This window comes from Palaemon carinicauda, chromosome 5, assembly GCF_036898095.1.
Source record: "Palaemon carinicauda isolate YSFRI2023 chromosome 5, ASM3689809v2, whole genome shotgun sequence".
In the NCBI taxonomy this organism is placed as follows: Eukaryota; Metazoa; Arthropoda; class Malacostraca; order Decapoda; family Palaemonidae; genus Palaemon; species Palaemon carinicauda.
In genome coordinates, this window is record NC_090729.1 from 176,797,783 (window position 1) to 176,822,164 (window position 24,382).

General features: G+C 34.9%; 35 non-coding genes across 35 annotated transcripts; all 35 read right to left on the reverse strand.

The window, feature by feature from the left end:
• Positions 1–2,076: 2,076 nt before the first annotated feature.
• On the reverse strand, positions 2,077–2,147 carry TRNAG-GCC (transfer RNA glycine (anticodon GCC)). The gene has a single exon. It is a non-coding gene; the product is annotated as a tRNA-Gly (tRNA).
• A 501-nt stretch (positions 2,148–2,648) lies between these two features.
• TRNAG-GCC (transfer RNA glycine (anticodon GCC)) lies at positions 2,649–2,719 on the reverse strand. Its single transcript has one exon. It is a non-coding gene; the product is annotated as a tRNA-Gly (tRNA).
• Positions 2,720–3,295: 576 nt separating this feature from the next.
• Positions 3,296–3,366, reverse strand: TRNAG-GCC (transfer RNA glycine (anticodon GCC)). Its single transcript has one exon. It is a non-coding gene; the product is annotated as a tRNA-Gly (tRNA).
• Positions 3,367–4,494: 1,128 nt separating this feature from the next.
• On the reverse strand, positions 4,495–4,565 carry TRNAG-GCC (transfer RNA glycine (anticodon GCC)). The gene has a single exon. It is a non-coding gene; the product is annotated as a tRNA-Gly (tRNA).
• A 576-nt stretch (positions 4,566–5,141) lies between these two features.
• TRNAG-GCC (transfer RNA glycine (anticodon GCC)) lies at positions 5,142–5,212 on the reverse strand. The gene has a single exon. It is a non-coding gene; the product is annotated as a tRNA-Gly (tRNA).
• A 558-nt stretch (positions 5,213–5,770) lies between these two features.
• On the reverse strand, positions 5,771–5,841 carry TRNAG-GCC (transfer RNA glycine (anticodon GCC)). Its single transcript has one exon. It is a non-coding gene; the product is annotated as a tRNA-Gly (tRNA).
• Positions 5,842–6,328: 487 nt separating this feature from the next.
• On the reverse strand, positions 6,329–6,399 carry TRNAG-GCC (transfer RNA glycine (anticodon GCC)). Its single transcript has one exon. It is a non-coding gene; the product is annotated as a tRNA-Gly (tRNA).
• Positions 6,400–6,975: 576 nt separating this feature from the next.
• Positions 6,976–7,046, reverse strand: TRNAG-GCC (transfer RNA glycine (anticodon GCC)). Its single transcript has one exon. It is a non-coding gene; the product is annotated as a tRNA-Gly (tRNA).
• Positions 7,047–7,605: 559 nt separating this feature from the next.
• On the reverse strand, positions 7,606–7,676 carry TRNAG-GCC (transfer RNA glycine (anticodon GCC)). Its single transcript has one exon. It is a non-coding gene; the product is annotated as a tRNA-Gly (tRNA).
• A 493-nt stretch (positions 7,677–8,169) lies between these two features.
• TRNAG-GCC (transfer RNA glycine (anticodon GCC)) lies at positions 8,170–8,240 on the reverse strand. The gene has a single exon. It is a non-coding gene; the product is annotated as a tRNA-Gly (tRNA).
• A 576-nt stretch (positions 8,241–8,816) lies between these two features.
• On the reverse strand, positions 8,817–8,887 carry TRNAG-GCC (transfer RNA glycine (anticodon GCC)). Its single transcript has one exon. It is a non-coding gene; the product is annotated as a tRNA-Gly (tRNA).
• A 559-nt stretch (positions 8,888–9,446) lies between these two features.
• On the reverse strand, positions 9,447–9,517 carry TRNAG-GCC (transfer RNA glycine (anticodon GCC)). The gene has a single exon. It is a non-coding gene; the product is annotated as a tRNA-Gly (tRNA).
• A 1,141-nt stretch (positions 9,518–10,658) lies between these two features.
• Positions 10,659–10,729, reverse strand: TRNAG-GCC (transfer RNA glycine (anticodon GCC)). The gene has a single exon. It is a non-coding gene; the product is annotated as a tRNA-Gly (tRNA).
• A 559-nt stretch (positions 10,730–11,288) lies between these two features.
• On the reverse strand, positions 11,289–11,359 carry TRNAG-GCC (transfer RNA glycine (anticodon GCC)). Its single transcript has one exon. It is a non-coding gene; the product is annotated as a tRNA-Gly (tRNA).
• Positions 11,360–11,853: 494 nt separating this feature from the next.
• TRNAG-GCC (transfer RNA glycine (anticodon GCC)) lies at positions 11,854–11,924 on the reverse strand. Its single transcript has one exon. It is a non-coding gene; the product is annotated as a tRNA-Gly (tRNA).
• Positions 11,925–12,500: 576 nt separating this feature from the next.
• On the reverse strand, positions 12,501–12,571 carry TRNAG-GCC (transfer RNA glycine (anticodon GCC)). The gene has a single exon. It is a non-coding gene; the product is annotated as a tRNA-Gly (tRNA).
• A 559-nt stretch (positions 12,572–13,130) lies between these two features.
• TRNAG-GCC (transfer RNA glycine (anticodon GCC)) lies at positions 13,131–13,201 on the reverse strand. Its single transcript has one exon. It is a non-coding gene; the product is annotated as a tRNA-Gly (tRNA).
• A 494-nt stretch (positions 13,202–13,695) lies between these two features.
• On the reverse strand, positions 13,696–13,766 carry TRNAG-GCC (transfer RNA glycine (anticodon GCC)). The gene has a single exon. It is a non-coding gene; the product is annotated as a tRNA-Gly (tRNA).
• A 576-nt stretch (positions 13,767–14,342) lies between these two features.
• On the reverse strand, positions 14,343–14,413 carry TRNAG-GCC (transfer RNA glycine (anticodon GCC)). Its single transcript has one exon. It is a non-coding gene; the product is annotated as a tRNA-Gly (tRNA).
• A 559-nt stretch (positions 14,414–14,972) lies between these two features.
• On the reverse strand, positions 14,973–15,043 carry TRNAG-GCC (transfer RNA glycine (anticodon GCC)). The gene has a single exon. It is a non-coding gene; the product is annotated as a tRNA-Gly (tRNA).
• A 494-nt stretch (positions 15,044–15,537) lies between these two features.
• TRNAG-GCC (transfer RNA glycine (anticodon GCC)) lies at positions 15,538–15,608 on the reverse strand. Its single transcript has one exon. It is a non-coding gene; the product is annotated as a tRNA-Gly (tRNA).
• A 576-nt stretch (positions 15,609–16,184) lies between these two features.
• Positions 16,185–16,255, reverse strand: TRNAG-GCC (transfer RNA glycine (anticodon GCC)). Its single transcript has one exon. It is a non-coding gene; the product is annotated as a tRNA-Gly (tRNA).
• Positions 16,256–16,814: 559 nt separating this feature from the next.
• TRNAG-GCC (transfer RNA glycine (anticodon GCC)) lies at positions 16,815–16,885 on the reverse strand. The gene has a single exon. It is a non-coding gene; the product is annotated as a tRNA-Gly (tRNA).
• A 494-nt stretch (positions 16,886–17,379) lies between these two features.
• Positions 17,380–17,450, reverse strand: TRNAG-GCC (transfer RNA glycine (anticodon GCC)). The gene has a single exon. It is a non-coding gene; the product is annotated as a tRNA-Gly (tRNA).
• Positions 17,451–18,026: 576 nt separating this feature from the next.
• TRNAG-GCC (transfer RNA glycine (anticodon GCC)) lies at positions 18,027–18,097 on the reverse strand. The gene has a single exon. It is a non-coding gene; the product is annotated as a tRNA-Gly (tRNA).
• A 559-nt stretch (positions 18,098–18,656) lies between these two features.
• On the reverse strand, positions 18,657–18,727 carry TRNAG-GCC (transfer RNA glycine (anticodon GCC)). The gene has a single exon. It is a non-coding gene; the product is annotated as a tRNA-Gly (tRNA).
• Positions 18,728–19,223: 496 nt separating this feature from the next.
• Positions 19,224–19,294, reverse strand: TRNAG-GCC (transfer RNA glycine (anticodon GCC)). Its single transcript has one exon. It is a non-coding gene; the product is annotated as a tRNA-Gly (tRNA).
• Positions 19,295–19,870: 576 nt separating this feature from the next.
• TRNAG-GCC (transfer RNA glycine (anticodon GCC)) lies at positions 19,871–19,941 on the reverse strand. Its single transcript has one exon. It is a non-coding gene; the product is annotated as a tRNA-Gly (tRNA).
• Positions 19,942–20,500: 559 nt separating this feature from the next.
• On the reverse strand, positions 20,501–20,571 carry TRNAG-GCC (transfer RNA glycine (anticodon GCC)). The gene has a single exon. It is a non-coding gene; the product is annotated as a tRNA-Gly (tRNA).
• A 490-nt stretch (positions 20,572–21,061) lies between these two features.
• Positions 21,062–21,132, reverse strand: TRNAG-GCC (transfer RNA glycine (anticodon GCC)). Its single transcript has one exon. It is a non-coding gene; the product is annotated as a tRNA-Gly (tRNA).
• A 576-nt stretch (positions 21,133–21,708) lies between these two features.
• TRNAG-GCC (transfer RNA glycine (anticodon GCC)) lies at positions 21,709–21,779 on the reverse strand. Its single transcript has one exon. It is a non-coding gene; the product is annotated as a tRNA-Gly (tRNA).
• A 559-nt stretch (positions 21,780–22,338) lies between these two features.
• On the reverse strand, positions 22,339–22,409 carry TRNAG-GCC (transfer RNA glycine (anticodon GCC)). Its single transcript has one exon. It is a non-coding gene; the product is annotated as a tRNA-Gly (tRNA).
• A 508-nt stretch (positions 22,410–22,917) lies between these two features.
• On the reverse strand, positions 22,918–22,988 carry TRNAG-GCC (transfer RNA glycine (anticodon GCC)). Its single transcript has one exon. It is a non-coding gene; the product is annotated as a tRNA-Gly (tRNA).
• Positions 22,989–23,564: 576 nt separating this feature from the next.
• On the reverse strand, positions 23,565–23,635 carry TRNAG-GCC (transfer RNA glycine (anticodon GCC)). The gene has a single exon. It is a non-coding gene; the product is annotated as a tRNA-Gly (tRNA).
• A 559-nt stretch (positions 23,636–24,194) lies between these two features.
• On the reverse strand, positions 24,195–24,265 carry TRNAG-GCC (transfer RNA glycine (anticodon GCC)). Its single transcript has one exon. It is a non-coding gene; the product is annotated as a tRNA-Gly (tRNA).
• Between the last annotated feature and the right edge of the window lie 117 nt (positions 24,266–24,382).

Here is a 24,382-nt window from a genome sequence, read left to right on the forward strand (position 1 = left end):
CTCGTTGTCTGTGCCCTACTCCGGAGAGTGTCCTGACCTGTTTCACCAACCAAGGTTTCTGATTTTTGTAAGGAAGTCGGACCAATATTATAACATATGCCGAAGCAGTTTCTATACTGCACATAGTGTTTGATTTCTATTATAAAATTAGCAATAAGTCTTGCTGTGGATCGACCTGACAAAAGAGGAGCCAACCATATGTACTGCTTCACTGAAGTTATGCCACTTCCAAAACAAACTTAAATGTCAGTGCCAATAAGTGACAAATAATATGAATGACTGTTGACTAAATGAGCAATATATGACTTCAGTACAGGGTAAATAGGTCCTCATAACTGGACCAAATCCAGAGTCAGTACATATAGGAGTTGACTTTCAAGAGACAGAAGTTTTTCATGAAGAAACTGATGTTTGGATGGTATACCACATGATTCAAGAAGCTGCTTCTGGACAACAGTTTATCAGAACTGTTTCAAAGGACACAGATATCCTGATTATTGTAACCCACCATTTATATGCAGAAACAAATGGATTTCCTACGAATGTATCACTTTGTATGGAATCATACTCGGAAAACCACTTTTTTTTCATAATATAAGAAGTAATCACTAAGTATAAAAACATCCTGACAATCATTATTGGTAATGCATTTACTGGATGTGATGCGGTTTCTTCCTTTGCATTGTAGGTAAGGAAAACGCTTTTATGAATTCAATATGTTATCAGCATTACAAATGGTTTCAGAGAGGAAGGGAAGTGATTTAGTATTGATCCTATCTTGGAGGTGATGAAAATTTTGCATCGGCCGGGAATCGAGCACGGGCCTCCCGCGTGGCAGGCGAGAATTCTACCACTGAACCACCGATGCTTAATGGAGAGAAAATGTTATACCCTCTGAGTTCACTCGAATTAAATTTCCTATATTTGCCATAATGGCTGTGTTGCAACTTCTTTGATATTCTGTATTATCACTTGCTATATTGTATCTATTTCACTGAATCAGAAACTGCTTATCAGAATAACTTTTTTTCCATTTGATAGAATTTTAAATGACTTCACAGTTAATGAAAAATTAATCCAACTATTTATTGGACTTGTGGATTATTTTCGGTTTTTTCTTTTGATGATATTACCTAAATAAAATCTATTCAAGGCAAGTTAAGTGGCATTCATCTTAATCTTTCTTTCTTATTCCTTCTCCTTCTTTCATTTTTCATTATTTCACTTTCCAACAGTTGCGCCTGCCATATATGTAACTCACTTCATCTTAAAAGTCATGTGAGAGAAATTTTACATATATAATTTTTCTTTGGGTTATTTGTCCAATATATTTTAAGGCCTGAGGCAATTTTGTTTATGAATACCTAATGTTAGCACCACTCTGAATAGTTATTGAGAGGAAGGGAAGTAATTTAGTATTGATTCAGTCTTTGAGGTGATGAAAATTATGCATCGGCCGGGAATCGAACCCAGGCCTCCCGCGTGGCAGGCGAGAATTCCACCACTGAACCACCGATGCTTAAAGGAATGAAAATTTTATGCCTTGTGGGTCAGCTTGGATTGAGTATGAACAGATTTTTTCTATTTTTTCATGATTACTCTTATTGTTCTATTTCTCTGAGAATTTCATAGATTTTACTTACATGTGAAAATACTATGATTTAATAATCTAGGGTTTATCATTAATTCAACCGTGTCTGTCATTTCAAAGACGTGGTTTTGGAAAGTTAGATATTTTTTTCTCATACTGGAGAGGGTTTTTTCAAGATTGATTATCCTTTCCCTTACTCCCCTTAAAATGATTCCTATATTGGTCCATAGTTCTCTCTTCGAGTACCACATATTTTAAGATGGATGTTATTCAGTTGTTCCTATCATCTCTGTAACTCATTTTTATCTTAAGAGTCATATGAGGAGAAATTTAAATATATTATTTCTCTTTGGAGTAAATCCAATATTCTTAAGAACCTGAGGCAGTTCGTTTATGAATTCATAATGCTAGTGGCATTACATATGACTTGTGAAAGGAAGCAAAGTTATTTGGTATTAATTCTATCTTGGAGGTGATGAAAATTGTGCATCGGCCGGGAATCGAACCCGGGCCTCCCGCGTGGCAGGCGAGAATTCTACCACTGAACCACCGATGCTTAAAGGAAAGAAAATGTTATGCCCTGTGACTCAGCTTGGATATAGTTTGTTCTTTTCTCTCTCTCTCTCTCTCTCTCTCTCTCTCTCTCTCTCTCTCTCTCTCTCTCTCTCTCTCTCTCTCTCTCATTTTAAAGATGAAGTTTTGGAAATTTAGAGACTTTTCTATCATGCTGGAGAGGTTTTTTGAAGGTTTTTAAATATCTTTGCCTCCCTCCCTTTCTATTTATTTAACAATTTGTCCATTTTTTTCTCTTGATATAAATCATCTTTTAAGATGGATATTATTCAGTTGTTCCTATCATTTATGTAACTCACTTTATCTTAAGAGTCAAATCAGAGAAAATTTACATAAATTTTGCTTTGGATTAAAACCAATATCTTTTAGAACCTGAGTCAATTTGTTTATGAATTATGTCTTAACGTTCTCAGCATTCCAAGTAGTTTCTGAGAGGAATGCAAGTGATTTAGTATTAATTCTATCGTGGAGGTGATGAAAATTGTGCATCGGCCGGGAATCGAACCCGGGCCTCCCGCGTGGCAGGCGAGAATTCTACCACTGAACCACCGATGCATAAAGACTTTTGTTATGCCCTGTGAGTTCACTTGAATTCAATTTCCCATATTTGCCATAATGGCTGTGTTCCAACTCGTTTGATATTCTGTATTATCACTTGCTATATTGTATCTATTTCACTGAATCAGAAGCTGCTTATCAGAAGAACTTCCTTTCCATTTGATAGAATTTTCAATGACTTCACAGTTAATGAAAAATTAATCCAACTATTTATTGGACTTGTGGACTATTTTCGGTTTTTTCTTTTGATGATATTACCTGAATAAAATCTATTCAAGGCAAGTTAAGTGGCATTCATCTTAATTTTTCTTTCTTATTCCTTCTCCTTCTTTCATTTTTCATTATTTCACTTTCCAACAGTTGCTCCTGTTATATATGTAACTCACTTCATCTTAAAAGTCATGTGAGAGAAATTTTACATATATGATTTTTCTTTGGGTTATTTGTCCAATATATTTTAAGGCCTGAAGCAATTTTGTTTATGAATACCTAATGTTAGCACCACTCTGAATAGTTATTGAGAGGAAGGGAAGTAATTTAGTATTGATTCAGTCTTTGAGGTGATGAAAATTATGCATCGGCCGGGAATCGAACCCGGGCCTCCCGCGTGGCAGGCGAGAATTCTACCACTGAACCACCGATGCCTAAAGGAATGAAAATGTTATGCCTTGTGGGTCAGCTTGGATTGAGTATGAACAGAATTTTTCTATTTTTTCATGATTACTCTCATTGTTCTATTTCTTTGAGAATTTCATAGATTTTACTTATATGTGAAAATACTATGATTTAATAATCTAGGGTTTATCATTAATTCAACCGTGTCTGTCATTTCAAAGACGTGGTTTTGGAAAGTTAGATATTTTTTTCTCTCATACTGGAGAGGTTTTTTCAAGATTGATTATCCTTTATCTTTCTCCCTTTAAAATGATTCCTATATTGGTCCATAGTTCTCTCTTCGAGTACCACATATTTTGAGATGGATGTTATTCAGTTGTTCCTATCATCTCTGTAACTCATTTTTATCTTAAGAGTCATATGAGGAGAAATTTAAATATATTATTTCTCTTTGGAGTAAATCCAATATTCTTAAGAACCTGAGGCAGTTCGTTTATGAATTCATAATGCTAGTGGCATTACATATGACTTGTGAAAGGAAGCAAAGTTATTTAGTATTAATTCTATCTTGGAGGTGATGAGAATTGTGCATCGGACGGGAATCGAACCCGGGCCTCCCGCGTGGCAGGCGAGAATTCTACCACTGAACCACCGATACTTAAAGGGAAGAAAATGTTATGCCCTGTGACTCAGCTTGGATATAGTTTGTTCTTTACTATCTCTCTCTCTCTCTCTCTCTCTCTCTCTCTCTCTCTCTCTCTCTCTCTCTCTCTCTCTCATTTTAAAGATGAAGTTTTGGAAATTTAGAGACTATTTTTTCTATCATGCTGGAGAGGTTTTTTGAAGGTTTTTAAATATCTTTGCCTCCCTCCCTTTCTATTTATTTAACAATTTGTCCATTTTTTTCTCTTGATATAAATCATCTTTTAAGATGGATATTATTCAGTTGTTCCTATCATTTATGTAACTCACTTTATCTTAAGAGTCAAATCAGAGAAAATTTACATAAATTTTGCTTTGTATTAAAACCAATATCTTTTAGAACCTGAGTCAATTTGTTTATGAATTATGTCTTAACGTTCTCAGCATTCCAAGTAGTTTCTGAGAGGAATGCAAGTGATTTAGTATTAATTCTATCGTGGAGGTGATGAAAATTGTGCATCGGCCGGGAATCGAACCCGGGCCTCCCGCGTGGCAGGCGAGAATTCTACCACTGAACCACCGATGCTTAAAGACTTTTGTTATGCCCTGTGAGTTCACTTGAATTTAATTTCCCATATTTGCCATAATGGCTGTGTTCCAACTCGTTTGATATTCTGTATTATCACTTGCTATATTGTATCTATTTCACTGAATCAGAAGCTGCTTATCAGAAGAACTTCCTTTCCATTTGATAGAATTTTCAATGACTTCACAGTTAATGAAAAATTAATCCAACTATTTATTGGACTTGTGGACTATTTTCGGTTTTTTCTTTTGATGATATTACCTAAATAAAATCTATTCAAGGCAAGTTAAGTGGCATTCATCTTAATTTTTCTTTCTTATTCCTTCTCCTTCTTTCATTTTTCATTATTTCACTTTCCAACAGTTGCTCCTGTCATATATGTAACTCACTTCATCTTAAAAGTCATGTGAGAGAAATTTTACATATATGATTTTTCTTTGGGTTATTTGTCCAATATATTTCAAGGCCTGAGGCAATTTTGTTTATGAATACCTAATGTTAGCACCACTCTGAATAGTTATTGAGAGGAAGGGAAGTAATTTAGTATTGATTCAGTCTTTGAGGTGATGAAAATTATGCATCGGCCGGGAATCGAACCCGGGCCTCCCGCGTGGCAGGCGAGAATTCTACCACTGAACCACCGATGCCTAAAGGAATGAAAATGTTATGCCTTGTGGGTCAGCTTGGATTGAGTATGAACAGAATTTTTCTATTTTTTCATGATTACTCTCATTGTTCTATTTCTTTGAGAATTTCATAGATTTTACTTATATGTGAAAATACTATGATTTAATAATCTAGGGTTTATCATTAATTCAACCGTCTCTGTCATTTCAAAGACGTGGTTTTGGAAAGTTAGATATTTTTTTCTCTCATACTGGAGAGGGTTTTTTCAAGATTGATTATCCTTTATCTTTCTCCCTTAAAATGATTCCTATATTGGTCCATAGTTCTCTCTTCGAGTACCACATATTTTGAGATGGATGTTATTCAGTTGTTCCTATCATCTCTGTAACTCATTTTTATCTTAAGAGTCATATGAGGAGAAATTTAAATATATTATTTCTCTTTGGAGTAAATCCAATATTCTTAAGAACCTGAGGCAGTTCGTTTATGAATTCATAATGCTAGTGGCATTACATATGACTTGTGAAAGGAAGCAAAGTTATTTAGTATTAATTCTATCTTGGAGGTGATGAAAATTGTGCATCGGCCGGGAATCGAACCCGGGCCTCCCGCGTGGCAGGCGAGAATTCTACCACTGAACCACCGATGCTTAAAGGAAAGAAAATGTTACGCCCTGTGACTCAGCTTGGATATAGTTTGTTCTTTTCTCTCTCTCTCTCTCTCTCTCTCTCTCTCTCTCTCTCTCTCTCTCTCTCTCTCATTTTAAAGATGGAGTTTTGGAAATTTAGAGACTTTTTTCTATCATGCTGGAGAGGTTTTTTGAAGGTTTTTAAATATCTTTGCCTCCCTCCCTTTCTATTTATTTAACAATTTGTCCATTTTTTTCTCTTGATATAAATCATCTTTTAAGATGGATATTATTCAGTTGTTCCTATCATTTATGTAACTCACTTTATCTTAAGAGTCAAATCAGAGAAAATTTACATAAATTTTGCTTTGTATTAAAACCAATATCTTTTAGAACCTGAGTCAATTTGTTTATGAATTATGTCTTAACGTTCTCAGCATTCCAAGTAGTTTCTGAGAGGAATGCAAGTGATTTAGTATTAATTCTATCGTGGAGGTGATGAAAATTGTGCATCGGCCGGGAATCGAACCCGGGCCTCCCGCGTGGCAGGCGAGAATTCTACCACTGAACCACCGATGCTTAAAGACTTTTGTTATGCCCTGTGAGTTCACTTGAATTTAATTTCCCATATTTGCCATAATGGCTGTGTTCCAACTCGTTTGATATTCTGTATTATCACTTGCTATATTGTATCTATTTCACTGAATCAGAAGCTGCTTATCAGAAGAACTTCCTTTCCATTTGATAGAATTTTCAATGACTTCACAGTTAATGAAAAATTAATCCAACTATTTATTGGACTTGTGGACTATTTTCGGTTTTTTCTTTTGATGATATTACCTAAATAAAATCTATTCAAGGCAAGTTAAGTGGCATTCATCTTAATTTTTCTTTCTTATTCCTTCTCCTTCTTTCATTTTTCATTATTTCACTTTCCAACAGTTGCTCCTGTCATATATGTAACTCACTTCATCTTAAAAGTCATGTGAGAGAAATTTTACATATATGATTTTTCTTTGGGTTATTTGTCCAATATATTTTAAGGCCTGAGGCAATTTTGTTTATGAATACCTAATGTTAGCACCACTCTGAATAGTTATTGAGAGGAAGGGAAGTAATTTAGTATTGATTCAGTCTTTGAGGTGATGAAAATTATGCATCGGCCGGGAATCGAACCCGGGCCTCCCGCGTGGCAGGCGAGAATTCTACCACTGAACCACCGATGCCTAAAGGAATGAAAATGTTATGCCTTGTGGGTCAGCTTGGATTGAGTATGAACAGAATTTTTCTATTTTTTCATGATTACTCTCATTGTTCTATTTCTTTGAGAATTTCATAGATTTTACTTATATGTGAAAATACTATGATTTAATAATCTAGGGTTTATCATTAATTCAACCGTCTCTGTCATTTCAAAGACGTGGTTTTGGAAAGTTAGATATTTTTTTCTCTCATACTGGAGAGGGTTTTTTCAAGATTGATTATCCTTTATCTTTCTCCCCTTAAAATGATTCCTATATTGGTCCATAGTTCTCTCTTCGAGTACCACATATTTTGAGATGGATGTTATTCAGTTGTTCCTATCATCTCTGTAACTCATTTTTATCTTAAGAGTCATATGAGGAGAAATTTAAATATATTATTTCTCTTTGGAGTAAATCCAATATTCTTAAGAACCTGAGGCAGTTCGTTTATGAATTCATAATGCTAGTGGCATTACATATGACTTGTGAAAGGAAGCAAAGTTATTTAGTATTAATTCTATCTTGGAGGTGATGAAAATTGTGCATCGGCCGGGAATCGAACCCGGGCCTCCCGCGTGGCAGGCGAGAATTCTACCACTGAACCACCGATGCTTAAAGGAAAGAAAATGTTACGCCCTGTGACGCTTGGATATAGTTTGTTCTTTTCTCTCTCTCTCTCTCTCTCTCTCTCTCTCTCTCTCTCTCTCTCTCTCTCTCTCTCTCTCTCTCATTTTAAAGATGAGTTTTGGAAATTTAGAGACTTTTTTCTATCATGCTGGAGAGGTTTTTTGAAGGTTTTTAAATATCTTTGCCTCCCTCCCTTTCTATTTATTTAACAATTTGTCCATTTTTTTCTCTTGATATAAATCATCTTTTAAGATGGATATTATTCAGTTGTTCCTATCATTTATGTAACTCACTTTATCTTAAGAGTCAAATCAGAGAAAATTTACATAAATTTTGCTTTGTATTAAAACCAATATCTTTTAGAACCTGAGTCAATTTGTTTATGAATTATGTCTTAACGTTCTCAGCATTCCAAGTAGTTTCTGAGAGGAATGCAAGTGATTTAGTATTAATTCTATCGTGGAGGTGATGAAAATTGTGCATCGGCCGGGAATCGAACCCGGGCCTCCCGCGTGGCAGGCGAGAATTCTACCACTGAACCACCGATGCTTAAAGACTTTTGTTATGCCCTGTGAGTTCACTTGAATTCAATTTCCCATATTTGCCATAATGTCTGTGTTCCAACTCGTTTGATATTCTGTATTATCACTTGCTATATTGTATCTATTTCACTGAATCAGAAGCTGCTTATCAGAAGAACTTCCTTTCCATTTGATAGAATTTTCAATGACTTCACAGTTAATGAAAAATTAATCCAACTATTTATTGGACTTGTGGACTATTTTCGGTTTTTTCTTTTGATGATATTACCTAAATAAAATCTATTCAAGGCAAGTTAAGTGGCATTCATCTTAATTTTTCTTTCTTATTCCTTCTCCTTCTTTCATTTTTCATTATTTCACTTTCCAACAGTTGCTCCTGTCATATATATAACTCACTTCATCTTAAAAGTCATGTGAGAGAAATTTTACATATATGATTTTTCTTTGGGTTATTTGTCCAATATATTTTAAGGCCTGAGGCAATTTTGTTTATGAATACCTAATGTTAGCACCACTCTGAATAGTTATTGAGAGGAAGGGAAGTAATTTAGTATTGATTCAGTCTTTGAGGTGATGAAAATTATGCATCGGCCGGGAATCGAACCCGGGCCTCCCGCGTGGCAGGCGAGAATTCTACCACTGAACCACCGATGCCTAAAGGAATGAAAATGTTATGCCTTGTGGGTCAGCTTGGATTGAGTATGAACAGAATTTTTCTATTTTTTCATGATTACTCTCATTGTTCTATTTCTTTGAGAATTTCATAGATTTTACTTATATGTGAAAATACTATGATTTAATAATCTAGGGTTTATCATTAATTCAACCGTCTCTGTCATTTCAAAGACGTGGTTTTGGAAAGTTAGATATTTTTTTCTCTCATACTGGAGAGGGTTTTTTCAAGATTGATTATCCTTTATCTTTCTCCCCTTAAAATGATTCCTATATTGGTCCATAGTTCTCTCTTCGAGTACCACATATTTTGAGATGGATGTTATTCAGTTGTTCCTATCATCTCTGTAACTCATTTTTATCTTAAGAGTCATATGAGGAGAAATTTAAATATATTATTTCTCTTTGGAGTAAATCCAATATTCTTAAGAACCTGAGGCAGTTCGTTTATGAATTCATAATGCTAGTGGCATTACATATGACTTGTGAAAGGAAGCAAAGTTATTTAGTATTAATTCTATCTTGGAGGTGATGAAAATTGTGCATCGGCCGGGAATCGAACCCGGGCCTCCCGCGTGGCAGGCGAGAATTCTACCACTGAACCACCGATGCTTAAAGGGAAGAAAATGTTATGCCCTGTGAGTTCGCTTGGATTCAATTTATTCTTTACTTTAACACACTCTTTCTCTCTCTCTCTCTCTCTCTCTCTCTCTCTCTCTCTCTCTCTCTCATTTTAAAGATGAAGTTTTGGAAATTTAGAGACACTTTTTTCTATCATGCTGGAGAGGTTTTTTGAAGGTTTTTAAATATCTTTGCCTCCCTCCCTTTCTATTTATTTAACAATTTGGTCATTTTTTTCTCTTGATATAAATCATCTTTTAAGATGGATATTATTCAGTTGTTCTTATCATTTATGTAACTCACTTTATCTGAGTCAAATCAGAGAAAATTTACATAAATTTTGCTTTGGATTAAAACCAATATCTTTTAGAACCTGAGTCAATTTGTTTATGAATTATGTCTTAACGTTCTCAGCATTCCAAGTAGTTTCTGAGAGGAATGCAAGTGATTTAGTATTAATTCTATCGTGGAGGTGATGAAAATTGTGCATCGGCCGGGAATCGAACCCAGGCCTCCCGCGTGGCAGGCGAGAATTCTACCACTGAACCACCGATGCTTAAAGACTTTTGTTATGCCCTGTGAGTTCACTTGAATTCAATTTCCCATATTTGCCATAATGTCTGTGTTCCAACTCGTTTGATATTCTGTATTATCACTTGCTATATTGTATCTATTTCACTGAATCAGAAGCTGCTTATCAGAAGAACTTCCTTTCCATTTGATAGAATTTTCAATGACTTCACAGTTAATGAAAAATTAATCCAACTATTTATTGGACTTGTGGACTATTTTCGGTTTTTTCTTTTGATGATATTACCTAAATAAAATCTATTCAAGGCAAGTTAAGTGGCATTCATCTTAATTTTTCTTTCTTATTCCTTCTCCTTCTTTCATTTTTCATTATTTCACTTTCCAACAGTTGCTCCTGTCATATATGTAACTCACTTCATCTTAAAAGTCATGTGAGAGAAATTTTACATATATGATTTTTCTTTGGGTTATTTGTCCAATATATTTTAAGGCCTGAGGCAATTTTGTTTATGAATACCTAATGTTAGCACCACTCTGAATAGTTATTGAGAGGAAGGGAAGTAATTTAGTATTGATTCAGTCTTTGAGGTGATGAAAATTATGCATCGGCCGGGAATCGAACCCGGGCCTCCCGCGTGGCAGGCGAGAATTCTACCACTGAACCACCGATGCCTAAAGGAATGAAAATGTTATGCCTTGTGGGTCAGCTTGGATTGAGTATGAACAGAATTTTTCTATTTTTTCATGATTACTCTCATTGTTCTATTTCTTTGAGAATTTCATAGATTTTACTTATATGTGAAAATACTATGATTTAATAATCTAGGGTTTATCATTAATTCAACCGTGTCTGTCATTTCAAAGACGTGGTTTTGGAAAGTTAGATATTTTTTTCTCTCATACTGGAGAGGGTTTTTTCAAGATTGATTATCCTTTATCTTTCTCCCCTTAAAATGATTCCTATATTGGTCCATAGTTCTCTCTTCGAGTACCACATATTTTGAGATGGATGTTATTCAGTTGTTCCTATCATCTCTGTAACTCATTTTTATCTTAAGAGTCATATGAGGAGAAATTTAAATATATTATTTCTCTTTGGAGTAAATCCATTATTCTTAAGAACCTGAGGCAGTTCGTTTATGAATTCATAATGCTAGTGGCATTACATATGACTTGTGAAAGGAAGCAAAGTTATTTAGTATTAATTCTATCTTGGAGGTGATGAAAATTGTGCATCGGCCGGGAATCGAACCCGGGCCTCCCGCGTGGCAGGCGAGAATTCTACCACTGAACCACCGATGCTTAAAGGGAAGAAAATGTTATGCCCTGTGAGTTCGCTTGGATTCAATTTATTCTTTACTTTAACACACTCTTTCTCTCTCTCTCTCTCTCTCTCTCTCTCTCTCTCTCTCTCTCTCTCATTTTAAAGATGAAGTTTTGGAAATTTAGAGACACTTTTTTCTATCATGCTGGAGAGGTTTTTTGAAGGTTTTTAAATATCTTTGCCTCCCTCCCTTTCTATTTATTTAACAATTTGGTCATTTTTTTCTCTTGATATAAATCATCTTTTAAGATGGATATTATTCAGTTGTTCCTATCATTTATGTAACTCACTTTATCTGAGTCAAATCAGAGAAAATTTACATAAATTTTGCTTTGTATTAAAACCAATATCTTTTAGAACCTGAGTCAATTTGTTTATGAATTATGTCTTAACGTTCTCAGCATTCCAAGTAGTTTCTGAGAGGAATGCAAGTGATTTAGTATTAATTCTATCGTGGAGGTGATGAAAATTGTGCATCGGCCGGGAATCGAACCCGGGCCTCCCGCGTGGCAGGCGAGAATTCTACCACTGAACCACCGATGCTTAAAGACTTTTGTTATGCCCTGTGAGTTCACTTGAATTCAATTTCCCATATTTGCCATAATGTCTGTGTTCCAACTCGTTTGATATTCTGTATTATCACTTGCTATATTGTATCTATTTCACTGAATCAGAAGCTGCTTATCAGAAGAACTTCCTTTCCATTTGATAGAATTTTCAATGACTTCACAGTTAATGAAAAATTAATCCAACTATTTATTGGACTTGTGGACTATTTTCGGTTTTTTCTTTTGATGATATTACCTAAATAAAATCTATTCAAGGCAAGTTAAGTGGCATTCATCTTAATTTTTCTTTCTTATTCCTTCTCCTTCTTTCATTTTTCATTATTTCACTTTCCAACAGTTGCTCCTGTCATATATGTAACTCACTTCATCTTAAAAGTCATGTGAGAGAAATTTTACATATATGATTTTTCTTTGGGTTATTTGTCCAATATATTTTAAGGCCTGAGGCAATTTTGTTTATGAATACCTAATGTTAGCACCACTCTGAATAGTTATTGAGAGGAAGGGAAGTAATTTAGTATTGATTCAGTCTTTGAGGTGATGAAAATTATGCATCGGCCGGGAATCGAACCCGGGCCTCCCGCGTGGCAGGCGAGAATTCTACCACTGAACCACCGATGCCTAAAGGAATGAAAATGTTATGCCTTGTGGGTCAGCTTGGATTGAGTATGAACAGAATTTTTCTATTTTTTCATGATTACTCTCATTGTTCTATTTCTTTGAGAATTTCATAGATTTTACTTATATGTGAAAATACTATGATTTAATAATCTAGGGTTTATCATTAATTCAACCGTGTCTGTCATTTCAAAGACGTGGTTTTGGAAAGTTAGATATTTTTTTCTCTCATACTGGAGAGGGTTTTTTCAAGATTGATTATCCTTTATCTTTCTCCCCTTAAAATGATTCCTATATTGGTCCATAGTTCTCTCTTCGAGTACCACATATTTTGAGATGGATGTTATTCAGTTGTTCCTATCATCTCTGTAACTCATTTTTATCTTAAGAGTCATATGAGGAGAAATTTAAATATATTATTTCTCTTTGGAGTAAATCCATTATTCTTAAGAACCTGAGGCAGTTCGTTTATGAATTCATAATGCTAGTGGCATTACATATGACTTGTGAAAGGAAGCAAAGTTATTTAGTATTAATTCTATCTTGGAGGTGATGAAAATTGTGCATCGGCCGGGAATCGAACCCGGGCCTCCCGCGTGGCAGGCGAGAATTCTACCACTGAACCACCGATGCTTAAAGGGAAGAAAATGTTATGCCCTGTGAGTTCGCTTGGATTCAATTTATTCTTTACTTTAACACACTCTTTCTCTCTCTCTCTCTCTCTCTCTCTCTCTCTCTCTCTCTCTCTCTCATTTTAAAGATGAAGTTTTGGAAATTTAGAGACACTTTTTTCTATCATGCTGGAGAGGTTTTTTGAAGGTTTTTAAATATCTTTGCCTCCCTCCCTTTCTATTTATTTAACAATTTGGTCATTTTTTTCTCTTGATATAAATCATCTTTTAAGATGGATATTATTCAGTTGTTCCTATCATTTATGTAACTCACTTTATCTGAGTCAAATCAGAGAAAATTTACATAAATTTTGCTTTGTATTAAAACCAATATCTTTTAGAACCTGAGTCAATTTGTTTATGAATTATGTCTTAACGTTCTCAGCATTCCAAGTAGTTTCTGAGAGGAATGCAAGTGATTTAGTATTAATTCTATCGTGGAGGTGATGAAAATTGTGCATCGGCCGGGAATCGAACCCGGGCCTCCCGCGTGGCAGGCGAGAATTCTACCACTGAACCACCGATGCTTAAAGACTTTTGTTATGCCCTGTGAGTTCACTTGAATTCAATTTCCCATATTTGCCATAATGTCTGTGTTCCAACTCGTTTGATATTCTGTATTATCACTTGCTATATTGTATCTATTTCACTGAATCAGAAGCTGCTTATCAGAAGAACTTCCTTTCCATTTGATAGAATTTTCAATGACTTCACAGTTAATGAAAAATTAATCCAACTATTTATTGGACTTGTGGACTATTTTCGGTTTTTTCTTTTGATGATATTACCTAAATAAAATCTATTCAAGGCAAGTTAAGTGGCATTCATCTTAATTTTTCTTTCTTATTCCTTCTCCTTCTTTCATTTTTCATTATTTCACTTTCCAACAGTTGCTCCTGTCATATATGTAACTCACTTCATCTTAAAAGTCATGTGAGAGAAATTTTACATATATGATTTTTCTTTGGGTTATTTGTCCAATATATTTTAAGGCCTGAGGCAATTTTGTTTATGAATACCTAATGTTAGCACCACTCTGAATAGTTATTGAGAGGAAGGGAAGTAATTTAGTATTGATTCAGTCTTTGAGGTGATGAAAATTATGCATCGGCCGGGAATCGAACCCGGGCCTCCCGCGTGGCAGGCGAGAATTCTACCACTGAACCACCGATGCCTAAAGGAATGAAAATGTTATGCCTTGTGGGTCAGCTTGGATTGAGTATGAACAGAATTTTTCTATTTTTTCATGATTACTCTCATTGTTCTATTTCTTTGAGAATTTCATAGATTTTACTTATATGTGAAAATACTATGATTTAATAATCTAGGGTTTATCATTAATTCAACCGTGTCTGTCATTTCAAAGACGTGGTTTTGGAAAGTTAGATATTTTTTTCTCTCATACTGGAGAGGGTTTTTTCAAGATTGATTATCCTTTATCTTTCTCCCCTTAAAATGATTCCTATATTGGTCCATAGTTCTCTCTTCGAGTACCACATATTTTGAGATGGATGTTATTCAGTTGTTCCTATCATCTCTGTAACTCATTTTTATCTTAAGAGTCATATGAGGAGAAATTTAAATATATTATTTCTCTTTGGAGTAAATCCATTATTCTTAAGAACCTGAGGCAGTTCGTTTATGAATTCATAATGCTAGTGGCATTACATATGACTTGTGAAAGGAAGCAAAGTTATTTAGTATTAATTCTATCTTGGAGGTGATGAAAATTGTGCATCGGCCGGGAATCGAACCCGGGCCTCCCGCGTGGCAGGCGAGAATTCTACCACTGAACCACCGATGCTTAAAGGGAAGAAAATGTTATGCCCTGTGAGTTCGCTTGGATTCAATTTATTCTTTACTTTAACACACTCTTTCTCTCTCTCTCTCTCTCTCTCTCTCTCTCTCTCTCTCTCTCTCTCATTTTAAAGATGAAGTTTTGGAAATTTAGAGACACTTTTTTCTATCATGCTGGAGAGGTTTTTTGAAGGTTTTTAAATATCTTTGCCTCCCTCCCTTTCTATTTATTTAACAATTTGGTCATTTTTTTCTCTTGATATAAATCATCTTTTAAGATGGATATTATTCAGTTGTTCCTATCATTTATGTAACTCACTTTATCTGAGTCAAATCAGAGAAAATTTACATAAATTTTGCTTTGTATTAAAACCAATATCTTTTAGAACCTGAGTCAATTTGTTTATGAATTATGTCTTAACGTTCTCAGCATTCCAAGTAGTTTCTGAGAGGAATGCAAGTGATTTAGTATTAATTCTATCGTGGAGGTGATGAAAATTGTGCATCGGCCGGGAATCGAACCCGGGCCTCCCGCGTGGCAGGCGAGAATTCTACCACTGAACCACCGATGCTTAAAGACTTTTGTTATGCCCTGTGAGTTCACTTGAATTCAATTTCCCATATTTGCCATAATGTCTGTGTTCCAACTCGTTTGATATTCTGTATTATCACTTGCTATATTGTATCTATTTCACTGAATCAGAAGCTGCTTATCAGAAGAACTTCCTTTCCATTTGATAGAATTTTCAATGACTTCACAGTTAATGAAAAATTAATCCAACTATTTATTGGACTTGTGGACTATTTTCGGTTTTTTCTTTTGATGATATTACCTAAATAAAATCTATTCAAGGCAAGTTAAGTGGCATTCATCTTAATTTTTCTTTCTTATTCCTTCTCCTTCTTTCATTTTTCATTATTTCACTTTCCAACAGTTGCTCCTGTCATATATGTAACTCACTTCATCTTAAAAGTCATGTGAGAGAAATTTTACATATATGATTTTTCTTTGGGTTATTTGTCCAATATATTTTAAGGCCTGAGGCAATTTTGTTTATGAATACCTAATGTTAGCACCACTCTGAATAGTTATTGAGAGGAAGGGAAGTAATTTAGTATTGATTCAGTCTTTGAGGTGATGAAAATTATGCATCGGCCGGGAATCGAACCCGGGCCTCCCGCGTGGCAGGCGAGAATTCTACCACTGAACCACCGATGCCTAAAGGAATGAAAATGTTATGCCTTGTGGGTCAGCTTGGATTGAGTATGAACAGAATTTTTCTATTTTTTCATGATTACTCTCATTGTTCTATTTCTTTGAGAATTTCATAGATTTTACTTATATGTGAAAATACTATGATTTAATAATCTAGGGTTTATCATTAATTCAACCGTGTCTGTCATTTCAAAGACGTGGTTTTGGAAAGTTAGATATTTTTTTCTCTCATACTGGAGAGGGTTTTTTCAAGATTGATTATCCTTTATCTTTCTCCCCTTAAAATGATTCCTATATTGGTCCATAGTTCTCTCTTCGAGTACCACATATTTTGAGATGGATGTTATTCAGTTGTTCCTATCATCTCTGTAACTCATTTTTATCTTAAGAGTCATATGAGGAGAAATTTAAATATATTATTTCTCTTTGGAGTAAATCCATTATTCTTAAGAACCTGAGGCAGTTCGTTTATGAATTCATAATGCTAGTGGCATTACATATGACTTGTGAAAGGAAGCAAAGTTATTTAGTATTAATTCTATCTTGGAGGTGATGAAAATTGTGCATCGGCCGGGAATCGAACCCGGGCCTCCCGCGTGGCAGGCGAGAATTCTACCACTGAACCACCGATGCTTAAAGGGAAGAAAATGTTATGCCCTGTGAGTTCGCTTGGATTCAATTTATTCTTTACTTTAACACACTCTTTCTCTCTCTCTCTCTCTCTCTCTCTCTCTCTCTCTCTCTCTCTCTCATTTTAAAGATGAAGTTTTGGAAATTTAGAGACACTTTTTTCTATCATGCTGGAGAGGTTTTTTGAAGGTTTTTAAATATCTTTGCCTCCCTCCCTTTCTATTTATTTAACAATTTGGTCATTTTTTTCTCTTGATATAAATCATCTTTTAAGATGGATATTATTCAGTTGTTCCTATCATTTATGTAACTCACTTTATCTGAGTCAAATCAGAGAAAATTTACATAAATTTTGCTTTGTATTAAAACCAATATCTTTTAGAACCTGAGTCAATTTGTTTATGAATTATGTCTTAACGTTCTCAGCATTCCAAGTAGTTTCTGAGAGGAATGCAAGTGATTTAGTATTAATTCTATCGTGGAGGTGATGAAAATTGTGCATCGGCCGGGAATCGAACCCGGGCCTCCCGCGTGGCAGGCGAGAATTCTACCACTGAACCACCGATGCTTAAAGACTTTTGTTATGCCCTGTGAGTTCACTTGAATTCAATTTCCCATATTTGCCATAATGTCTGTGTTCCAACTCGTTTGATATTCTGTATTATCACTTGCTATATTGTATCTATTTCACTGAATCAGAAGCTGCTTATCAGAAGAACTTCCTTTCCATTTGATAGAATTTTCAATGACTTCACAGTTAATGAAAAATTAATCCAACTATTTATTGGACTTGTGGACTATTTTCGGTTTTTTCTTTTGATGATATTACCTAAATAAAATCTATTCAAGGCAAGTTAAGTGGCATTCATCTTAATTTTTCTTTCTTATTCCTTCTCCTTCTTTCATTTTTCATTATTTCACTTTCCAACAGTTGCTCCTGTCATATATGTAACTCACTTCATCTTAAAAGTCATGTGAGAGAAATTTTACATATATGATTTTTCTTTGGGTTATTTGTCCAATATATTTTAAGGCCTGAGGCAATTTTGTTTATGAATACCTAATGTTAGCACCACTCTGAATAGTTATTGAGAGGAAGGGAAGTAATTTAGTATTGATTCAGTCTTTGAGGTGATGAAAATTATGCATCGGCCGGGAATCGAACCCGGGCCTCCCGCGTGGCAGGCGAGAATTCTACCACTGAACCACCGATGCCTAAAGGAATGAAAATGTTATGCCTTGTGGGTCAGCTTGGATTGAGTATGAACAGAATTTTTCTATTTTTTCATGATTACTCTCATTGTTCTATTTCTTTGAGAATTTCATAGATTTTACTTATATGTGAAAATACTATGATTTAATAATCTAGGGTTTATCATTAATTCAACCGTGTCTGTCATTTCAAAGACGTGGTTTTGGAAAGTTAGATATTTTTTTCTCTCATACTGGAGAGGGTTTTTTCAAGATTGATTATCCTTTATCTTTCTCCCCTTAAAATGATTCCTATATTGGTCCATAGTTCTCTCTTCGAGTACCACATATTTTGAGATGGATGTTATTCAGTTGTTCCTATCATCTCTGTAACTCATTTTTATCTTAAGAGTCATATGAGGAGAAATTTAAATATATTATTTCTCTTTGGAGTAAATCCATTATTCTTAAGAACCTGAGGCAGTTCGTTTATGAATTCATAATGCTAGTGGCATTACATATGACTTGTGAAAGGAAGCAAAGTTATTTAGTATTAATTCTATCTTGGAGGTGATGAAAATTGTGCATCGGCCGGGAATCGAACCCGGGCCTCCCGCGTGGCAGGCGAGAATTCTACCACTGAACCACCGATGCTTAAAGGGAAGAAAATGTTATGCCCTGTGAGTTCGCTTGGATTCAATTTATTCTTTACTTTAACACACTCTTTCTCTCTCTCTCTCTCTCTCTCTCTCTCTCTCTCTCTCTCTCTCTCTCATTTTAAAGATGAAGTTTTGGAAATTTAGAGACACTTTTTTCTATCATGCTGGAGAGGTTTTTTGAAGGTTTTTAAATATCTTTGCCTCCCTCCCTTTCTATTTATTTAACAATTTGGTCATTTTTTTCTCTTGATATAAATCATCTTTTAAGATGGATATTATTCAGTTGTTCCTATCATTTATGTAACTCACTTTATCTGAGTCAAATCAGAGAAAATTTACATAAATTTTGCTTTGTATTAAAACCAATATCTTTTAGAACCTGAGTCAATTTGTTTATGAATTATGTCTTAACGTTCTCAGCATTCCAAGTAGTTTCTGAGAGGAATGCAAGTGATTTAGTATTAATTCTATCGTGGAGGTGATGAAAATTGTGCATCGGCCGGGAATCGAACCCGGGCCTCCCGCGTGGCAGGCGAGAATTCTACCACTGAACCACCGATGCTTAAAGACTTTTGTTATGCCCTGTGAGTTCACTTGAATTCAATTTCCCATATTTGCCATAATGTCTGTGTTCCAACTCGTTTGATATTCTGTATTATCACTTGCTATATTGTATCTATTTCACTGAATCAGAAGCTGCTTATCAGAAGAACTTCCTTTCCATTTGATAGAATTTTCAATGACTTCACAGTTAATGAAAAATTAATCCAACTATTTATTGGACTTGTGGACTATTTTCGGTTTTTTCTTTTGATGATATTACCTAAATAAAATCTATTCAAGGCAAGTTAAGTGGCATTCATCTTAATTTTTCTTTCTTATTCCTTCTCCTTCTTTCATTTTTCATTATTTCACTTTCCAACAGTTGCTCCTGTCATATATGTAACTCACTTCATCTTAAAAGTCATGTGAGAGAAATTTTACATATATGATTTTTCTTTGGGTTATTTGTCCAATATATTTTAAGGCCTGAGGCAATTTTGTTTATGAATACCTAATGTTAGCACCACTCTGAATAGTTATTGAGAGGAAGGGAAGTAATTTAGTATTGATTCAGTCTTTGAGGTGATGAAAATTATGCATCGGCCGGGAATCGAACCCGGGCCTCCCGCGTGGCAGGCGAGAATTCTACCACTGAACCACCGATGCCTAAAGGAATGAAAATGTTATGCCTTGTGGGTCAGCTTGGATTGAGTATGAACAGAATTTTTCTATTTTTTCATGATTACTCTCATTGTTCTATTTCTTTGAGAATTTCATAGATTTTACTTATATGTGAAAATACTATGATTTAATAATCTAGGGTTTATCATTAATTCAACCGTGTCTGTCATTTCAAAGACGTGGTTTTGGAAAGTTAGATATTTTTTTCTCTCATACTGGAGAGGGTTTTTTCAAGATTGATTATCCTTTATCTTTCTCCCCTTAAAATGATTCCTATATTGGTCCATAGTTCTCTCTTCGAGTACCACATATTTTGAGATGGATGTTATTCAGTTGTTCCTATCATCTCTGTAACTCATTTTTATCTTAAGAGTCATATGAGGAGAAATTTAAATATATTATTTCTCTTTGGAGTAAATCCAATATTCTTAAGAACCTGAGGCAGTTCGTTTATGAATTCATAATGCTAGTGGCATTACATATGACTTGTGAAAGGAAGCAAAGTTATTTAGTATTAATTCTATCTTGGAGGTGATGAAAATTGTGCATCGGCCGGGAATCGAACCCGGGCCTCCCGCGTGGCAGGCGAGAATTCTACCACTGAACCACCGATGCTTAAAGGGAAGAAAATGTTATGCCCTGTGAGTTCGCTTGGATTCAATTTATTCTTTACTTTAACACACTCTTTCTCTCTCTCTCTCTCTCTCTCTCTCTCTCTCTCTCTCTCTCATTTTAAAGATGAAGTTTTGGAAATTTAGAGACACTTTTTTCTATCATGCTGGAGAGGTTTTTTGAAGGTTTTTAAATATCTTTGCCTCCCTCCCTTTCTATTTATTTAACAATTTGGTCATTTTTTTCTCTTGATATAAATCATCTTTTAAGATGGATATTATTCAGTTGTTCCTATCATTTATGTAACTCACTTTATCTGAGTCAAATCAGAGAAAATTTACATAAATTTTGCTTTGTATTAAAACCAATATCTTTTAGAACCTGAGTCAATTTGTTTATGAATTATGTCTTAACGTTCTCAGCATTCCAAGTAGTTTCTGAGAGGAATGCAAGTGATTTAGTATTAATTCTATCGTGGAGGTGATGAAAATTGTGCATCGGCCGGGAATCGAACCCGGGCCTCCCGCGTGGCAGGCGAGAATTCTACCACTGAACCACCGATGCTTAAAGACTTTTGTTATGCCCTGTGAGTTCACTTGAATTCAATTTCCCATATTTGCCATAATGTCTGTGTTCCAACTCGTTTGATATTCTGTATTATCACTTGCTATATTGTATCTATTTCACTGAATCAGAAGCTGCTTATCAGAAGAACTTCCTTTCCATTTGATAGAATTTTCAATGACTTCACAGTTAATGAAAAATTAATCCAACTATTTATTGGACTTGTGGACTATTTTCGGTTTTTTCTTTTGATGATATTACCTAAATAAAATCTATTCAAGGCAAGTTAAGTGGCATTCATCTTAATTTTTCTTTCTTATTCCTTCTCCTTCTTTCATTTTTCATTATTTCACTTTCCAACAGTTGCTCCTGTCATATATGTAACTCACTTCATCTTAAAAGTCATGTGAGAGAAATTTTACATATATGATTTTTCTTTGGGTTATTTGTCCAATATATTTTAAGGCCTGAGGCAATTTTGTTTATGAATACCTAATGTTAGCACCACTCTGAATAGTTATTGAGAGGAAGGGAAGTAATTTAGTATTGATTCAGTCTTTGAGGTGATGAAAATTATGCATCGGCCGGGAATCGAACCCGGGCCTCCCGCGTGGCAGGCGAGAATTCTACCACTGAACCACCGATGCCTAAAGGAATGAAAATGTTATGCCTTGTGGGTCAGCTTGGATTGAGTATGAACAGAATTTTTCTATTTTTTCATGATTACTCTCATTGTTCTATTTCTTTGAGAATTTCATAGATTTTACTTATATGTGAAAATACTATGATTTAATAATCTAGGGTTTATCATTAATTCAACCGTGTCTGTCATTTCAAAGACGTGGTTTTGGAAAGTTAGATATTTTTTTCTCTCATACTGGAGAGGGTTTTTTCAAGATTGATTATCCTTTATCTTTCTCCCCTTAAAATGATTCCTATATTGGTCCATAGTTCTCTCTTCGAGTACCACATATTTTGAGATGGATGTTATTCAGTTGTTCCTATCATCTCTGTAACTCATTTTTATCTTAAGAGTCATATGAGGAGAAATTTAAATATATTATTTCTCTTTGGAGTAAATCCAATATTCTTAAGAACCTGAGGCAGTTCGTTTATGAATTCATAATGCTAGTGGCATTACATATGACTTGTGAAAGGAAGCAAAGTTATTTAGTATTAATTCTATCTTGGAGGTGATGAAAATTGTGCATCGGCCGGGAATCGAACCCGGGCCTCCCGCGTGGCAGGCGAGAATTCTACCACTGAACCACCGATGCTTAAAGGGAAGAAAATGTTATGCCCTGTGAGTTCGCTTGGATTCAATTTATTCTTTACTTTAACACACTCTTTCTCTCTCTCTCTCTCTCTCTCTCTCTCTCTCTCTCTCTCTCTCTCTCTCTCTCTCTCTCATTTTAAAGATGAAGTTTTGGAAATTTAGAGACACTTTTTTCTATCATGCTGGAGAGGTTTTTTGAAGGTTTTTAAATATCTTTGCCTCCCTCCCTTTCTATTTATTTAACAATTTGGTCATTTTTTTCTCTTGATATAAATCATCTTTTAAGATGGATATTATTCAGTTGTTCCTATCATTTATGTAACTCACTTTATCTGAGTCAAATCAGAGAAAATTTACATAAATTTTGCTTTGGATTAAAACCAATATCTTTTAGAACCTGAGTCAATTTGTTTATGAATTATGTCTTAACGTTCTCAGCATTCCAAGTAGTTTCTGAGAGGAATGCAAGTGATTTAGTATTAATTCTATCGTGGAGGTGATGAAAATTGTGCATCGGCCGGGAATCGAACCCGGGCCTCCCGCGTGGCAGGCGAGAATTCTACCACTGAACCACCGATGCTTAAAGACTTTTGTTATGCCCTGTGAGTTCACTTGAATTCAATTTCCCATATTTGCCATAATGTCTGTGTTCCAACTCGTTTGATATTCTGTATTATCACTTGCTATATTGTATCTATTTCACTGAATCAGAAGCTGCTTATCAGAAGAACTTCCTTTCCATTTGATAGAATTTTCAATGACTTCACAGTTAATGAAAAATTAATCCAACTATTTATTGGACTTGTGGACTATTTTCGGTTTTTTCTTTTGATGATATTACCTAAATAAAATCTATTCAAGGCAAGTTAAGTGGCATTCATCTTAATTTTTCTTTCTTATTCCTTCTCCTTCTTTCATTTTTCATTATTTCACTTTCCAACAGTTGCTCCTGTCATATATGTAACTCACTTCATCTTAAAAGTCATGTGAGAGAAATTTTACATATATGATTTTTCTTTGGGTTATTTGTCCAATATATTTTAAGGCCTGAGGCAATTTTGTTTATGAATACCTAATGTTAGCACCACTCTGAATAGTTATTGAGAGGAAGGGAAGTAATTTAGTATTGATTCAGTCTTTGAGGTGATGAAAATTATGCATCGGCCGGGAATCGAACCCGGGCCTCCCGCGTGGCAGGCGAGAATTCTACCACTGAACCACCGATGCCTAAAGGAATGAAAATGTTATGCCTTGTGGGTCAGCTTGGATTGAGTATGAACAGAATTTTTCTATTTTTTCATGATTACTCTCATTGTTCTATTTCTTTGAGAATTTCATAGATTTTACTTATATGTGAAAATACTATGATTTAATAATCTAGGGTTTATCATTAATTCAACCGTGTCTGTCATTTCAAAGACGTGGTTTTGGAAAGTTAGATATTTTTTTCTCTCATACTGGAGAGGGTTTTTTCAAGATTGATTATCCTTTATCTTTCTCCCCTTAAAATGATTCCTATATTGGTCCATAGTTCTCTCTTCGAGTACCACATATTTTGAGATGGATGTTATTCAGTTGTTCCTATCATCTCTGTAACTCATTTTTATCTTAAGAGTCATATGAGGAGAAATTTAAATATATTATTTCTCTTTGGAGTAAATCCATTATTCTTAAGAACCTGAGGCAGTTCGTTTATGAATTCATAATGCTAGTGGCATTACATATGACTTGTGAAAGGAAGCAAAGTTATTTAGTATTAATTCTATCTTGGAGGTGATGAAAATTGTGCATCGGCCGGGAATCGAACCCGGGCCTCCCGCGTGGCAGGCGAGAATTCTACCACTGAACCACCGATGCTTAAAGGGAAGAAAATGTTATGCCCTGTGAGTTCGCTTGGATTCAATTTATTCTTTACTTTAACACACTCTTTCTCTCTCTCTCTCTCTCTCTCTCTCTCTCTCTCTCTCTCTCTCT